This window comes from Orbicella faveolata, unplaced genomic scaffold, assembly GCF_042242905.1.
Source record: "Orbicella faveolata isolate gen_17 unplaced genomic scaffold, um_ofav_v1 contig_40, whole genome shotgun sequence".
In the NCBI taxonomy this organism is placed as follows: domain Eukaryota; kingdom Metazoa; phylum Cnidaria; class Anthozoa; order Scleractinia; family Merulinidae; genus Orbicella; species Orbicella faveolata.
In genome coordinates, this window is record NW_028301570.1 from 204,826 (window position 1) to 218,583 (window position 13,758).

Below are 13,758 nucleotides of genomic sequence, written 5' to 3' on the forward strand. Positions count from 1 at the left end.
CCTCCAGTGTGCTGCTCAGTGTTGCAGTGCTGTAATCAAACAAGAAAATCTTCTAATATGCTGTCAACTTGCTGGAAAAATAATTCCAAAAAAAAAAAGACAACATTTTGAAAACAGAGGGATCAATGATGTGGAGGCGTATGGAAATCTTCTCTGAAGAGTCCAGTCCCAAAATGGCTCCAAAAGTCTACAACACGGCGTATTCCCAGGTGGTCACCCAGCCAGGTACTGACGCCGCCCAACAGGACTTGACTTCGGTCATCGGACGAGAACCGGTACGTTCCCTGTGGTGTGGTCGTAGACGAAAGAAACAACTCAAACCTTGCCCAATTGCTTGGACTCTCTTTTAAGTCTCTTAGAAGGAAGGCCTTTAATTGCTGTTGTCATGAATTTCCAATTACGTCTCGGCTACTTAACCCAGAGATTCCAAAGCCAGCTAAGACTTCAAATCACAAAAGGGCGATTCTCCAATGGTCAGTCATCAAAGCCACATTCAAGAGATTGCCTCCAGTGTGCTGCTCAGTGTTGCAGTGCTGTAATCAAACAAGAAAATCTTCTAATATGCTGTCAACTTGCTGGAAAAATAATTCCAAAAAAAAAAGACAACATTTTGAAAACAGAGGGATCAATGATGTGGAGGCGTATGGAAATCTTCTCTGAAGAGTCCAGTCCCAAAATGGCTCCAAAAGTCTACAACACGGCGTATTCCCAGGTGGTCACCCAGCCAGGTACTGACGCCGCCCAACAGGACTTGACTTCGGTCATCGGACGAGAACCGGTACGTTCCCTGTGGTGTGGTCGTAGACGAAAGAAACAACTCAAACCTTGCCCAATTGCTTGGACTCTCTTTTAAGTCTCTTAGAAGGAAGGCCTTTAATTGCTGTTGTCATGAATTTCCAATTACGTCTCGGCTACTTAACCCAGAGATTCCAAAGCCAGCTAAGACTTCAAATCACAAAAGGGCGATTCTCCAATGGTCAGTCATCAAAGCCACATTCAAGAGATTGCCTCCAGTGTGCTGCTCAGTGTTGCAGTGCTGTAATCAAACAAGAAAATCTTCTAATATGCTGTCAACTTGCTGCAAAAATAATTCCAAAAAAAAAAAGACAACATTTTGAAAACAGAGGGATCAATGATGTGGAGGCGTATGGAAATCTTCTCTGAAGAGTCCAGTCCCAAAATGGCTCCAAAAGTCTACAACACGGCGTATTCCCAGGTGGTCACCCAGCCAGGTACTGACGCCGCCCAACAGGACTTGACTTCGGTCATCGGACGAGAACCGGTACGTTCCCTGTGGTGTGGTCGTAGACGAAAGAAACAACTCAAACCTTGCCCAATTGCTTGGACTCTCTTTTAAGTCTCTTAGAAGGAAGGCCTTTAATTGCTGTTGTCATGAATTTCCAATTACGTCTCGGCTACTTAACCCAGAGATTCCAAAGCCAGCTAAGACTTCAAATCACAAAAGGGCGATTCTCCAATGGTCAGTCATCAAAGCCACATTCAAGAGATTGCCTCCAGTGTGCTGCTCAGTGTTGCAGTGCTGTAATCAAACAAGAAAATCTTCTAATATGCTGTCAACTTGCTGGAAAAATAATTCCAAAAAAAAAAGACAACATTTTGAAAACAGAGGGATCAATGATGTGGAGGCGTATGGAAATCTTCTCTGAAGAGTCCAGTCCCAAAATGGCTCCAAAAGTCTACAACACGGCGTATTCCCAGGTGGTCACCCAGCCAGGTACTGACGCCGCCCAACAGGACTTGACTTCGGTCATCGGACGAGAACCGGTACGTTCCCTGTGGTGTGGTCGTAGACGAAAGAAACAACTCAAACCTTGCCCAATTGCTTGGACTCTCTTTTAAGTCTCTTAGAAGGAAGGCCTTTAATTGCTGTTGTCATGAATTTCCAATTACGTCTCGGCTACTTAACCCAGAGATTCCAAAGCCAGCTAAGACTTCAAATCACAAAAGGGCGATTCTCCAATGGTCAGTCATCAAAGCCACATTCAAGAGATTGCCTCCAGTGTGCTGCTCAGTGTTGCAGTGCTGTAATCAAACAAGAAAATCTTCTAATATGCTGTCAACTTGCTGGAAAAATAATTCCAAAAAAAAAAAGACAACATTTTGAAAACAGAGGGATCAATGATGTGGAGGCGTATGGAAATCTTCTCTGAAGAGTCCAGTCCCAAAATGGCTCCAAAAGTCTACAACACGGCGTATTCCCAGGTGGTCACCCAGCCAGGTACTGACGCCGCCCAACAGGACTTGACTTCGGTCATCGGACGAGAACCGGTACGTTCCCTGTGGTGTGGTCGTAGACGAAAGAAACAACTCAAACCTTGCCCAATTGCTTGGACTCTCTTTTAAGTCTCTTAGAAGGAAGGCCTTTAATTGCTGTTGTCATGAATTTCCAATTACGTCTCGGCTACTTAACCCAGAGATTCCAAAGCCAGCTAAGACTTCAAATCACAAAAGGGCGATTCTCCAATGGTCAGTCATCAAAGCCACATTCAAGAGATTGCCTCCAGTGTGCTGCTCAGTGTTGCAGTGCTGTAATCAAACAAGAAAATCTTCTAATATGCTGTCAACTTGCTGCAAAAATAATTCCAAAAAAAAAAGACAACATTTTGAAAACAGAGGGATCAATGATGTGGAGGCGTATGGAAATCTTCTCTGAAGAGTCCAGTCCCAAAATGGCTCCAAAAGTCTACAACACGGCGTATTCCCAGGTGGTCACCCAGCCAGGTACTGACGCCGCCCAACAGGACTTGACTTCGGTCATCGGACGAGAACCGGTACGTTCCCTGTGGTGTGGTCGTAGACGAAAGAAACAACTCAAACCTTGCCCAATTGCTTGGACTCTCTTTTAAGTCTCTTAGAAGGAAGGCCTTTAATTGCTGTTGTCATGAATTTCCAATTACGTCTCGGCTACTTAACCCAGAGATTCCAAAGCCAGCTAAGACTTCAAATCACAAAAGGGCGATTCTCCAATGGTCAGTCATCAAAGCCACATTCAAGAGATTGCCTCCAGTGTGCTGCTCAGTGTTGCAGTGCTGTAATCAAACAAGAAAATCTTCTAATATGCTGTCAACTTGCTGGAAAAATAATTCCAAAAAAAAAAAGACAACATTTTGAAAACAGAGGGATCAATGATGTGGAGGCGTATGGAAATCTTCTCTGAAGAGTCCAGTCCCAAAATGGCTCCAAAAGTCTACAACACGGCGTATTCCCAGGTGGTCACCCAGCCAGGTACTGACGCCGCCCAACAGGACTTGACTTCGGTGATCGGACGAGAACCGGTACGTTCCCTGTGGTGTGGTCGTAGACGAAAGAAACAACTCAAACCTTGCCCAATTGCTTGGACTCTCTTTTAAGTCTCTTAGAAGGAAGGCCTTTAATTGCTGTTGTCATGAATTTCCAATTACGTCTCGGCTACTTAACCCAGAGATTCCAAAGCCAGCTAAGACTTCAAATCACAAAAGGGCGATTCTCCAATGGTCAGTCATCAAAGCCACATTCAAGAGATTGCCTCCAGTGTGCTGCTCAGTGTTGCAGTGCTGTAATCAAACAAGAAAATCTTCTAATATGCTGTCAACTTGCTGCAAAAATAATTCCAAAAAAAAAAGACAACATTTTGAAAACAGAGGGATCAATGATGTGGAGGCGTATGGAAATCTTCTCTGAAGAGTCCAGTCCCAAAATGGCTCCAAAAGTCTACAACACGGCGTATTCCCAGGTGGTCACCCAGCCAGGTACTGACGCCGCCCAACAGGACTTGACTTCGGTGATCGGACGAGAACCGGTACGTTCCCTGTGGTGTGGTCGTAGACGAAAGAAACAACTCAAACCTTGCCCAATTGCTTGGACTCTCTTTTAAGTCTCTTAGAAGGAAGGCCTTTAATTGCTGTTGTCATGAATTTCCAATTACGTCTCGGCTACTTAACCCAGAGATTCCAAAGCCAGCTAAGACTTCAAATCACAAAAGGGCGATTCTCCAATGGTCAGTCATCAAAGCCACATTCAAGAGATTGCCTCCAGTGTGCTGCTCAGTGTTGCAGTGCTGTAATCAAACAAGAAAATCTTCTAATATGCTGTCAACTTGCTGGAAAAATAATTCCAAAAAAAAAAAGACAACATTTTGAAAACAGAGGGATCAATGATGTGGAGGCGTATGGAAATCTTCTCTGAAGAGTCCAGTCCCAAAATGGCTCCAAAAGTCTACAACACGGCGTATTCCCAGGTGGTCACCCAGCCAGGTACTGACGCCGCCCAACAGGACTTGACTTCGGTGATCGGACGAGAACCGGTACGTTCCCTGTGGTGTGGTCGTAGACGAAAGAAACAACTCAAACCTTGCCCAATTGCTTGGACTCTCTTTTAAGTCTCTTAGAAGGAAGGCCTTTAATTGCTGTTGTCATGAATTTCCAATTACGTCTCGGCTACTTAACCCAGAGATTCCAAAGCCAGCTAAGACTTCAAATCACAAAAGGGCGATTCTCCAATGGTCAGTCATCAAAGCCACATTCAAGAGATTGCCTCCAGTGTGCTGCTCAGTGTTGCAGTGCTGTAATCAAACAAGAAAATCTTCTAATATGCTGTCAACTTGCTGGAAAAATAATTCCAAAAAAAAAAGACAACATTTTGAAAACAGAGGGATCAATGATGTGGAGGCGTATGGAAATCTTCTCTGAAGAGTCCAGTCCCAAAATGGCTCCAAAAGTCTACAACACGGCGTATTCCCAGGTGGTCACCCAGCCAGGTACTGACGCCGCCCAACAGGACTTGACTTCGGTGATCGGACGAGAACCGGTACGTTCCCTGTGGTGTGGTCGTAGACGAAAGAAACAACTCAAACCTTGCCCAATTGCTTGGACTCTCTTTTAAGTCTCTTAGAAGGAAGGCCTTTAATTGCTGTTGTCATGAATTTCCAATTACGTCTCGGCTACTTAACCCAGAGATTCCAAAGCCAGCTAAGACTTCAAATCACAAAAGGGCGATTCTCCAATGGTCAGTCATCAAAGCCACATTCAAGAGATTGCCTCCAGTGTGCTGCTCAGTGTTGCAGTGCTGTAATCAAACAAGAAAATCTTCTAATATGCTGTCAACTTGCTGGAAAAATAATTCCAAAAAAAAAAAGACAACATTTTGAAAACAGAGGGATCAATGATGTGGAGGCGTATGGAAATCTTCTCTGAAGAGTCCAGTCCCAAAATGGCTCCAAAAGTCTACAACACGGCGTATTCCCAGGTGGTCACCCAGCCAGGTACTGACGCCGCCCAACAGGACTTGACTTCGGTGATCGGACGAGAACCGGTACGTTCCCTGTGGTGTGGTCGTAGACGAAAGAAACAACTCAAACCTTGCCCAATTGCTTGGACTCTCTTTTAAGTCTCTTAGAAGGAAGGCCTTTAATTGCTGTTGTCATGAATTTCCAATTACGTCTCGGCTACTTAACCCAGAGATTCCAAAGCCAGCTAAGACTTCAAATCACAAAAGGGCGATTCTCCAATGGTCAGTCATCAAAGCCACATTCAAGAGATTGCCTCCAGTGTGCTGCTCAGTGTTGCAGTGCTGTAATCAAACAAGAAAATCTTCTAATATGCTGTCAACTTGCTGCAAAAATAATTCCAAAAAAAAAAGACAACATTTTGAAAACAGAGGGATCAATGATGTGGAGGCGTATGGAAATCTTCTCTGAAGAGTCCAGTCCCAAAATGGCTCCAAAAGTCTACAACACGGCGTATTCCCAGGTGGTCACCCAGCCAGGTACTGACGCCGCCCAACAGGACTTGACTTCGGTCATCGGACGAGAACCGGTACGTTCCCTGTGGTGTGGTCGTAGACGAAAGAAACAACTCAAACCTTGCCCAATTGCTTGGACTCTCTTTTAAGTCTCTTAGAAGGAAGGCCTTTAATTGCTGTTGTCATGAATTTCCAATTACGTCTCGGCTACTTAACCCAGAGATTCCAAAGCCAGCTAAGACTTCAAATCACAAAAGGGCGATTCTCCAATGGTCAGTCATCAAAGCCACATTCAAGAGATTGCCTCCAGTGTGCTGCTCAGTGTTGCAGTGCTGTAATCAAACAAGAAAATCTTCTAATATGCTGTCAACTTGCTGGAAAAATAATTCCAAAAAAAAAAAGACAACATTTTGAAAACAGAGGGATCAATGATGTGGAGGCGTATGGAAATCTTCTCTGAAGAGTCCAGTCCCAAAATGGCTCCAAAAGTCTACAACACGGCGTATTCCCAGGTGGTCACCCAGCCAGGTACTGACGCCGCCCAACAGGACTTGACTTCGGTGATCGGACGAGAACCGGTACGTTCCCTGTGGTGTGGTCGTAGACGAAAGAAACAACTCAAACCTTGCCCAATTGCTTGGACTCTCTTTTAAGTCTCTTAGAAGGAAGGCCTTTAATTGCTGTTGTCATGAATTTCCAATTACGTCTCGGCTACTTAACCCAGAGATTCCAAAGCCAGCTAAGACTTCAAATCACAAAAGGGCGATTCTCCAATGGTCAGTCATCAAAGCCACATTCAAGAGATTGCCTCCAGTGTGCTGCTCAGTGTTGCAGTGCTGTAATCAAACAAGAAAATCTTCTAATATGCTGTCAACTTGCTGCAAAAATAATTCCAAAAAAAAAAGACAACATTTTGAAAACAGAGGGATCAATGATGTGGAGGCGTATGGAAATCTTCTCTGAAGAGTCCAGTCCCAAAATGGCTCCAAAAGTCTACAACACGGCGTATTCCCAGGTGGTCACCCAGCCAGGTACTGACGCCGCCCAACAGGACTTGACTTCGGTGATCGGACGAGAACCGGTACGTTCCCTGTGGTGTGGTCGTAGACGAAAGAAACAACTCAAACCTTGCCCAATTGCTTGGACTCTCTTTTAAGTCTCTTAGAAGGAAGGCCTTTAATTGCTGTTGTCATGAATTTCCAATTACGTCTCGGCTACTTAACCCAGAGATTCCAAAGCCAGCTAAGACTTCAAATCACAAAAGGGCGATTCTCCAATGGTCAGTCATCAAAGCCACATTCAAGAGATTGCCTCCAGTGTGCTGCTCAGTGTTGCAGTGCTGTAATCAAACAAGAAAATCTTCTAATATGCTGTCAACTTGCTGGAAAAATAATTCCAAAAAAAAAAGACAACATTTTGAAAACAGAGGGATCAATGATGTGGAGGCGTATGGAAATCTTCTCTGAAGAGTCCAGTCCCAAAATGGCTCCAAAAGTCTACAACACGGCGTATTCCCAGGTGGTCACCCAGCCAGGTACTGACGCCGCCCAACAGGACTTGACTTCGGTGATCGGACGAGAACCGGTACGTTCCCTGTGGTGTGGTCGTAGACGAAAGAAACAACTCAAACCTTGCCCAATTGCTTGGACTCTCTTTTAAGTCTCTTAGAAGGAAGGCCTTTAATTGCTGTTGTCATGAATTTCCAATTACGTCTCGGCTACTTAACCCAGAGATTCCAAAGCCAGCTAAGACTTCAAATCACAAAAGGGCGATTCTCCAATGGTCAGTCATCAAAGCCACATTCAAGAGATTGCCTCCAGTGTGCTGCTCAGTGTTGCAGTGCTGTAATCAAACAAGAAAATCTTCTAATATGCTGTCAACTTGCTGGAAAAATAATTCCAAAAAAAAAAGACAACATTTTGAAAACAGAGGGATCAATGATGTGGAGGCGTATGGAAATCTTCTCTGAAGAGTCCAGTCCCAAAATGGCTCCAAAAGTCTACAACACGGCGTATTCCCAGGTGGTCACCCAGCCAGGTACTGACGCCGCCCAACAGGACTTGACTTCGGTGATCGGACGAGAACCGGTACGTTCCCTGTGGTGTGGTCGTAGACGAAAGAAACAACTCAAACCTTGCCCAATTGCTTGGACTCTCTTTTAAGTCTCTTAGAAGGAAGGCCTTTAATTGCTGTTGTCATGAATTTCCAATTACGTCTCGGCTACTTAACCCAGAGATTCCAAAGCCAGCTAAGACTTCAAATCACAAAAGGGCGATTCTCCAATGGTCAGTCATCAAAGCCACATTCAAGAGATTGCCTCCAGTGTGCTGCTCAGTGTTGCAGTGCTGTAATCAAACAAGAAAATCTTCTAATATGCTGTCAACTTGCTGGAAAAATAATTCCAAAAAAAAAAAGACAACATTTTGAAAACAGAGGGATCAATGATGTGGAGGCGTATGGAAATCTTCTCTGAAGAGTCCAGTCCCAAAATGGCTCCAAAAGTCTACAACACGGCGTATTCCCAGGTGGTCACCCAGCCAGGTACTGACGCCGCCCAACAGGACTTGACTTCGGTGATCGGACGAGAACCGGTACGTTCCCTGTGGTGTGGTCGTAGACGAAAGAAACAACTCAAACCTTGCCCAATTGCTTGGACTCTCTTTTAAGTCTCTTAGAAGGAAGGCCTTTAATTGCTGTTGTCATGAATTTCCAATTACGTCTCGGCTACTTAACCCAGAGATTCCAAAGCCAGCTAAGACTTCAAATCACAAAAGGGCGATTCTCCAATGGTCAGTCATCAAAGCCACATTCAAGAGATTGCCTCCAGTGTGCTGCTCAGTGTTGCAGTGCTGTAATCAAACAAGAAAATCTTCTAATATGCTGTCAACTTGCTGGAAAAATAATTCCAAAAAAAAAAGACAACATTTTGAAAACAGAGGGATCAATGATGTGGAGGCGTATGGAAATCTTCTCTGAAGAGTCCAGTCCCAAAATGGCTCCAAAAGTCTACAACACGGCGTATTCCCAGGTGGTCACCCAGCCAGGTACTGACGCCGCCCAACAGGACTTGACTTCGGTGATCGGACGAGAACCGGTACGTTCCCTGTGGTGTGGTCGTAGACGAAAGAAACAACTCAAACCTTGCCCAATTGCTTGGACTCTCTTTTAAGTCTCTTAGAAGGAAGGCCTTTAATTGCTGTTGTCATGAATTTCCAATTACGTCTCGGCTACTTAACCCAGAGATTCCAAAGCCAGCTAAGACTTCAAATCACAAAAGGGCGATTCTCCAATGGTCAGTCATCAAAGCCACATTCAAGAGATTGCCTCCAGTGTGCTGCTCAGTGTTGCAGTGCTGTAATCAAACAAGAAAATCTTCTAATATGCTGTCAACTTGCTGGAAAAATAATTCCAAAAAAAAAAGACAACATTTTGAAAACAGAGGGATCAATGATGTGGAGGCGTATGGAAATCTTCTCTGAAGAGTCCAGTCCCAAAATGGCTCCAAAAGTCTACAACACGGCGTATTCCCAGGTGGTCACCCAGCCAGGTACTGACGCCGCCCAACAGGACTTGACTTCGGTGATCGGACGAGAACCGGTACGTTCCCTGTGGTGTGGTCGTAGACGAAAGAAACAACTCAAACCTTGCCCAATTGCTTGGACTCTCTTTTAAGTCTCTTAGAAGGAAGGCCTTTAATTGCTGTTGTCATGAATTTCCAATTACGTCTCGGCTACTTAACCCAGAGATTCCAAAGCCAGCTAAGACTTCAAATCACAAAAGGGCGATTCTCCAATGGTCAGTCATCAAAGCCACATTCAAGAGATTGCCTCCAGTGTGCTGCTCAGTGTTGCAGTGCTGTAATCAAACAAGAAATTCTTCTAATATGCTGTCAACTTGCTGGAAAAATAATTCCAAAAAAAAAAGACAACATTTTGAAAACAGAGGGATCAATGATGTGGAGGCGTATGGAAATCTTCTCTGAAGAGTCCAGTCCCAAAATGGCTCCAAAAGTCTACAACACGGCGTATTCCCAGGTGGTCACCCAGCCAGGTACTGACGCCGCCCAACAGGACTTGACTTCGGTGATCGGACGAGAACCGGTACGTTCCCTGTGGTGTGGTCGTAGACGAAAGAAACAACTCAAACCTTGCCCAATTGCTTGGACTCTCTTTTAAGTCTCTTAGAAGGAAGGCCTTTAATTGCTGTTGTCATGAATTTCCAATTACGTCTCGGCTACTTAACCCAGAGATTCCAAAGCCAGCTAAGACTTCAAATCACAAAAGGGCGATTCTCCAATGGTCAGTCATCAAAGCCACATTCAAGAGATTGCCTCCAGTGTGCTGCTCAGTGTTGCAGTGCTGTAATCAAACAAGAAAATCTTCTAATATGCTGTCAACTTGCTGCAAAAATAATTCCAAAAAAAAAAGACAACATTTTGAAAACAGAGGGATCAATGATGTGGAGGCGTATGGAAATCTTCTCTGAAGAGTCCAGTCCCAAAATGGCTCCAAAAGTCTACAACACGGCGTATTCCCAGGTGGTCACCCAGCCAGGTACTGACGCCGCCCAACAGGACTTGACTTCGGTGATCGGACGAGAACCGGTACGTTCCCTGTGGTGTGGTCGTAGACGAAAGAAACAACTCAAACCTTGCCCAATTGCTTGGACTCTCTTTTAAGTCTCTTAGAAGGAAGGCCTTTAATTGCTGTTGTCATGAATTTCCAATTACGTCTCGGCTACTTAACCCAGAGATTCCAAAGCCAGCTAAGACTTCAAATCACAAAAGGGCGATTCTCCAATGGTCAGTCATCAAAGCCACATTCAAGAGATTGCCTCCAGTGTGCTGCTCAGTGTTGCAGTGCTGTAATCAAACAAGAAAATCTTCTAATATGCTGTCAACTTGCTGCAAAAATAATTCCAAAAAAAAAAAGACAACATTTTGAAAACAGAGGGATCAATGATGTGGAGGCGTATGGAAATCTTCTCTGAAGAGTCCAGTCCCAAAATGGCTCCAAAAGTCTACAACACGGCGTATTCCCAGGTGGTCACCCAGCCAGGTACTGACGCCGCCCAACAGGACTTGACTTCGGTGATCGGACGAGAACCGGTACGTTCCCTGTGGTGTGGTCGTAGACGAAAGAAACAACTCAAACCTTGCCCAATTGCTTGGACTCTCTTTTAAGTCTCTTAGAAGGAAGGCCTTTAATTGCTGTTGTCATGAATTTCCAATTACGTCTCGGCTACTTAACCCAGAGATTCCAAAGCCAGCTAAGACTTCAAATCACAAAAGGGCGATTCTCCAATGGTCAGTCATCAAAGCCACATTCAAGAGATTGCCTCCAGTGTGCTGCTCAGTGTTGCAGTGCTGTAATCAAACAAGAAAATCTTCTAATATGCTGTCAACTTGCTGGAAAAATAATTCCAAAAAAAAAAGACAACATTTTGAAAACAGAGGGATCAATGATGTGGAGGCGTATGGAAATCTTCTCTGAAGAGTCCAGTCCCAAAATGGCTCCAAAAGTCTACAACACGGCGTATTCCCAGGTGGTCACCCAGCCAGGTACTGACGCCGCCCAACAGGACTTGACTTCGGTGATCGGACGAGAACCGGTACGTTCCCTGTGGTGTGGTCGTAGACGAAAGAAACAACTCAAACCTTGCCCAATTGCTTGGACTCTCTTTTAAGTCTCTTAGAAGGAAGGCCTTTAATTGCTGTTGTCATGAATTTCCAATTACGTCTCGGCTACTTAACCCAGAGATTCCAAAGCCAGCTAAGACTTCAAATCACAAAAGGGCGATTCTCCAATGGTCAGTCATCAAAGCCACATTCAAGAGATTGCCTCCAGTGTGCTGCTCAGTGTTGCAGTGCTGTAATCAAACAAGAAAATCTTCTAATATGCTGTCAACTTGCTGCAAAAATAATTCCAAAAAAAAAAGACAACATTTTGAAAACAGAGGGATCAATGATGTGGAGGCGTATGGAAATCTTCTCTGAAGAGTCCAGTCCCAAAATGGCTCCAAAAGTCTACAACACGGCGTATTCCCAGGTGGTCACCCAGCCAGGTACTGACGCCGCCCAACAGGACTTGACTTCGGTCATCGGACGAGAACCGGTACGTTCCCTGTGGTGTGGTCGTAGACGAAAGAAACAACTCAAACCTTGCCCAATTGCTTGGACTCTCTTTTAAGTCTCTTAGAAGGAAGGCCTTTAATTGCTGTTGTCATGAATTTCCAATTACGTCTCGGCTACTTAACCCAGAGATTCCAAAGCCAGCTAAGACTTCAAATCACAAAAGGGCGATTCTCCAATGGTCAGTCATCAAAGCCACATTCAAGAGATTGCCTCCAGTGTGCTGCTCAGTGTTGCAGTGCTGTAATCAAACAAGAAAATCTTCTAATATGCTGTCAACTTGCTGGAAAAATAATTCCAAAAAAAAAAGACAACATTTTGAAAACAGAGGGATCAATGATGTGGAGGCGTATGGAAATCTTCTCTGAAGAGTCCAGTCCCAAAATGGCTCCAAAAGTCTACAACACGGCGTATTCCCAGGTGGTCACCCAGCCAGGTACTGACGCCGCCCAACAGGACTTGACTTCGGTGATCGGACGAGAACCGGTACGTTCCCTGTGGTGTGGTCGTAGACGAAAGAAACAACTCAAACCTTGCCCAATTGCTTGGACTCTCTTTTAAGTCTCTTAGAAGGAAGGCCTTTAATTGCTGTTGTCATGAATTTCCAATTACGTCTCGGCTACTTAACCCAGAGATTCCAAAGCCAGCTAAGACTTCAAATCACAAAAGGGCGATTCTCCAATGGTCAGTCATCAAAGCCACATTCAAGAGATTGCCTCCAGTGTGCTGCTCAGTGTTGCAGTGCTGTAATCAAACAAGAAAATCTTCTAATATGCTGTCAACTTGCTGGAAAAATAATTCCAAAAAAAAAAAGACAACATTTTGAAAACAGAGGGATCAATGATGTGGAGGCGTATGGAAATCTTCTCTGAAGAGTCCAGTCCCAAAATGGCTCCAAAAGTCTACAACACGGCGTATTCCCAGGTGGTCACCCAGCCAGGTACTGACGCCGCCCAACAGGACTTGACTTCGGTGATCGGACGAGAACCGGTACGTTCCCTGTGGTGTGGTCGTAGACGAAAGAAACAACTCAAACCTTGCCCAATTGCTTGGACTCTCTTTTAAGTCTCTTAGAAGGAAGGCCTTTAATTGCTGTTGTCATGAATTTCCAATTACGTCTCGGCTACTTAACCCAGAGATTCCAAAGCCAGCTAAGACTTCAAATCACAAAAGGGCGATTCTCCAATGGTCAGTCATCAAAGCCACATTCAAGAGATTGCCTCCAGTGTGCTGCTCAGTGTTGCAGTGCTGTAATCAAACAAGAAAATCTTCTAATATGCTGTCAACTTGCTGGAAAAATAATTCCAAAAAAAAAAGACAACATTTTGAAAACAGAGGGATCAATGATGTGGAGGCGTATGGAAATCTTCTCTGAAGAGTCCAGTCCCAAAATGGCTCCAAAAGTCTACAACACGGCGTATTCCCAGGTGGTCACCCAGCCAGGTACTGACGCCGCCCAACAGGACTTGACTTCGGTGATCGGACGAGAACCGGTACGTTCCCTGTGGTGTGGTCGTAGACGAAAGAAACAACTCAAACCTTGCCCAATTGCTTGGACTCTCTTTTAAGTCTCTTAGAAGGAAGGCCTTTAATTGCTGTTGTCATGAATTTCCAATTACGTCTCGGCTACTTAACCCAGAGATTCCAAAGCCAGCTAAGACTTCAAATCACAAAAGGGCGATTCTCCAATGGTCAGTCATCAAAGCCACATTCAAGAGATTGCCTCCAGTGTGCTGCTCAGTGTTGCAGTGCTGTAATCAAACAAGAAAATCTTCTAATATGCTGTCAACTTGCTGGAAAAATAATTCCAAAAAAAAAAAGACAACATTTTGAAAACAGAGGGATCAATGATGTGGAGGCGTATGGAAATCTTCTCTGAAGAGTCCAGT

General features: G+C 44.6%; 19 non-coding genes and 8 pseudogenes across 19 annotated transcripts; all 27 read right to left on the minus strand.

Moving 5' to 3' along the window:
- Window positions 1-184: 184 nt before the first annotated feature.
- On the minus strand, window positions 185-303 carry LOC149100326 (5S ribosomal RNA; annotated as a pseudogene).
- Window positions 304-687: 384 nt separating this feature from the next.
- Window positions 688-806, minus strand: LOC149100327 (5S ribosomal RNA; annotated as a pseudogene).
- A 385-nt stretch (window positions 807-1,191) lies between these two features.
- LOC149100328 (5S ribosomal RNA) lies at window positions 1,192-1,310 on the minus strand (annotated as a pseudogene).
- A 384-nt stretch (window positions 1,311-1,694) lies between these two features.
- Window positions 1,695-1,813, minus strand: LOC149100329 (5S ribosomal RNA; annotated as a pseudogene).
- Window positions 1,814-2,198: 385 nt separating this feature from the next.
- Window positions 2,199-2,317, minus strand: LOC149100330 (5S ribosomal RNA; annotated as a pseudogene).
- Window positions 2,318-2,701: 384 nt separating this feature from the next.
- On the minus strand, window positions 2,702-2,820 carry LOC149100331 (5S ribosomal RNA; annotated as a pseudogene).
- Window positions 2,821-3,205: 385 nt separating this feature from the next.
- On the minus strand, window positions 3,206-3,324 carry LOC149100332 (5S ribosomal RNA). Its single transcript, XR_016203344.1, has one exon. It is a non-coding gene; the product is annotated as a 5S ribosomal RNA (ribosomal RNA).
- Window positions 3,325-3,708: 384 nt separating this feature from the next.
- Window positions 3,709-3,827, minus strand: LOC149100333 (5S ribosomal RNA). The gene has a single exon (XR_016203345.1). It is a non-coding gene; the product is annotated as a 5S ribosomal RNA (ribosomal RNA).
- Window positions 3,828-4,212: 385 nt separating this feature from the next.
- LOC149100334 (5S ribosomal RNA) lies at window positions 4,213-4,331 on the minus strand. Its single transcript, XR_016203346.1, has one exon. It is a non-coding gene; the product is annotated as a 5S ribosomal RNA (ribosomal RNA).
- Window positions 4,332-4,715: 384 nt separating this feature from the next.
- On the minus strand, window positions 4,716-4,834 carry LOC149100335 (5S ribosomal RNA). The gene has a single exon (XR_016203347.1). It is a non-coding gene; the product is annotated as a 5S ribosomal RNA (ribosomal RNA).
- Window positions 4,835-5,219: 385 nt separating this feature from the next.
- LOC149100336 (5S ribosomal RNA) lies at window positions 5,220-5,338 on the minus strand. The gene has a single exon (XR_016203348.1). It is a non-coding gene; the product is annotated as a 5S ribosomal RNA (ribosomal RNA).
- A 384-nt stretch (window positions 5,339-5,722) lies between these two features.
- On the minus strand, window positions 5,723-5,841 carry LOC149100337 (5S ribosomal RNA; annotated as a pseudogene).
- Window positions 5,842-6,226: 385 nt separating this feature from the next.
- On the minus strand, window positions 6,227-6,345 carry LOC149100338 (5S ribosomal RNA). The gene has a single exon (XR_016203349.1). It is a non-coding gene; the product is annotated as a 5S ribosomal RNA (ribosomal RNA).
- Window positions 6,346-6,729: 384 nt separating this feature from the next.
- LOC149100339 (5S ribosomal RNA) lies at window positions 6,730-6,848 on the minus strand. The gene has a single exon (XR_016203350.1). It is a non-coding gene; the product is annotated as a 5S ribosomal RNA (ribosomal RNA).
- Window positions 6,849-7,232: 384 nt separating this feature from the next.
- On the minus strand, window positions 7,233-7,351 carry LOC149100340 (5S ribosomal RNA). The gene has a single exon (XR_016203352.1). It is a non-coding gene; the product is annotated as a 5S ribosomal RNA (ribosomal RNA).
- A 384-nt stretch (window positions 7,352-7,735) lies between these two features.
- Window positions 7,736-7,854, minus strand: LOC149100341 (5S ribosomal RNA). The gene has a single exon (XR_016203353.1). It is a non-coding gene; the product is annotated as a 5S ribosomal RNA (ribosomal RNA).
- A 385-nt stretch (window positions 7,855-8,239) lies between these two features.
- Window positions 8,240-8,358, minus strand: LOC149100342 (5S ribosomal RNA). Its single transcript, XR_016203354.1, has one exon. It is a non-coding gene; the product is annotated as a 5S ribosomal RNA (ribosomal RNA).
- Window positions 8,359-8,742: 384 nt separating this feature from the next.
- On the minus strand, window positions 8,743-8,861 carry LOC149100343 (5S ribosomal RNA). The gene has a single exon (XR_016203355.1). It is a non-coding gene; the product is annotated as a 5S ribosomal RNA (ribosomal RNA).
- A 384-nt stretch (window positions 8,862-9,245) lies between these two features.
- On the minus strand, window positions 9,246-9,364 carry LOC149100344 (5S ribosomal RNA). The gene has a single exon (XR_016203356.1). It is a non-coding gene; the product is annotated as a 5S ribosomal RNA (ribosomal RNA).
- Window positions 9,365-9,748: 384 nt separating this feature from the next.
- On the minus strand, window positions 9,749-9,867 carry LOC149100345 (5S ribosomal RNA). The gene has a single exon (XR_016203357.1). It is a non-coding gene; the product is annotated as a 5S ribosomal RNA (ribosomal RNA).
- A 384-nt stretch (window positions 9,868-10,251) lies between these two features.
- Window positions 10,252-10,370, minus strand: LOC149100346 (5S ribosomal RNA). The gene has a single exon (XR_016203358.1). It is a non-coding gene; the product is annotated as a 5S ribosomal RNA (ribosomal RNA).
- A 385-nt stretch (window positions 10,371-10,755) lies between these two features.
- On the minus strand, window positions 10,756-10,874 carry LOC149100347 (5S ribosomal RNA). Its single transcript, XR_016203359.1, has one exon. It is a non-coding gene; the product is annotated as a 5S ribosomal RNA (ribosomal RNA).
- Window positions 10,875-11,258: 384 nt separating this feature from the next.
- On the minus strand, window positions 11,259-11,377 carry LOC149100348 (5S ribosomal RNA). Its single transcript, XR_016203360.1, has one exon. It is a non-coding gene; the product is annotated as a 5S ribosomal RNA (ribosomal RNA).
- A 384-nt stretch (window positions 11,378-11,761) lies between these two features.
- Window positions 11,762-11,880, minus strand: LOC149100349 (5S ribosomal RNA; annotated as a pseudogene).
- A 384-nt stretch (window positions 11,881-12,264) lies between these two features.
- LOC149100350 (5S ribosomal RNA) lies at window positions 12,265-12,383 on the minus strand. Its single transcript, XR_016203361.1, has one exon. It is a non-coding gene; the product is annotated as a 5S ribosomal RNA (ribosomal RNA).
- Window positions 12,384-12,768: 385 nt separating this feature from the next.
- LOC149100351 (5S ribosomal RNA) lies at window positions 12,769-12,887 on the minus strand. Its single transcript, XR_016203363.1, has one exon. It is a non-coding gene; the product is annotated as a 5S ribosomal RNA (ribosomal RNA).
- Window positions 12,888-13,271: 384 nt separating this feature from the next.
- Window positions 13,272-13,390, minus strand: LOC149100352 (5S ribosomal RNA). Its single transcript, XR_016203364.1, has one exon. It is a non-coding gene; the product is annotated as a 5S ribosomal RNA (ribosomal RNA).
- Between the last annotated feature and the right edge of the window lie 368 nt (window positions 13,391-13,758).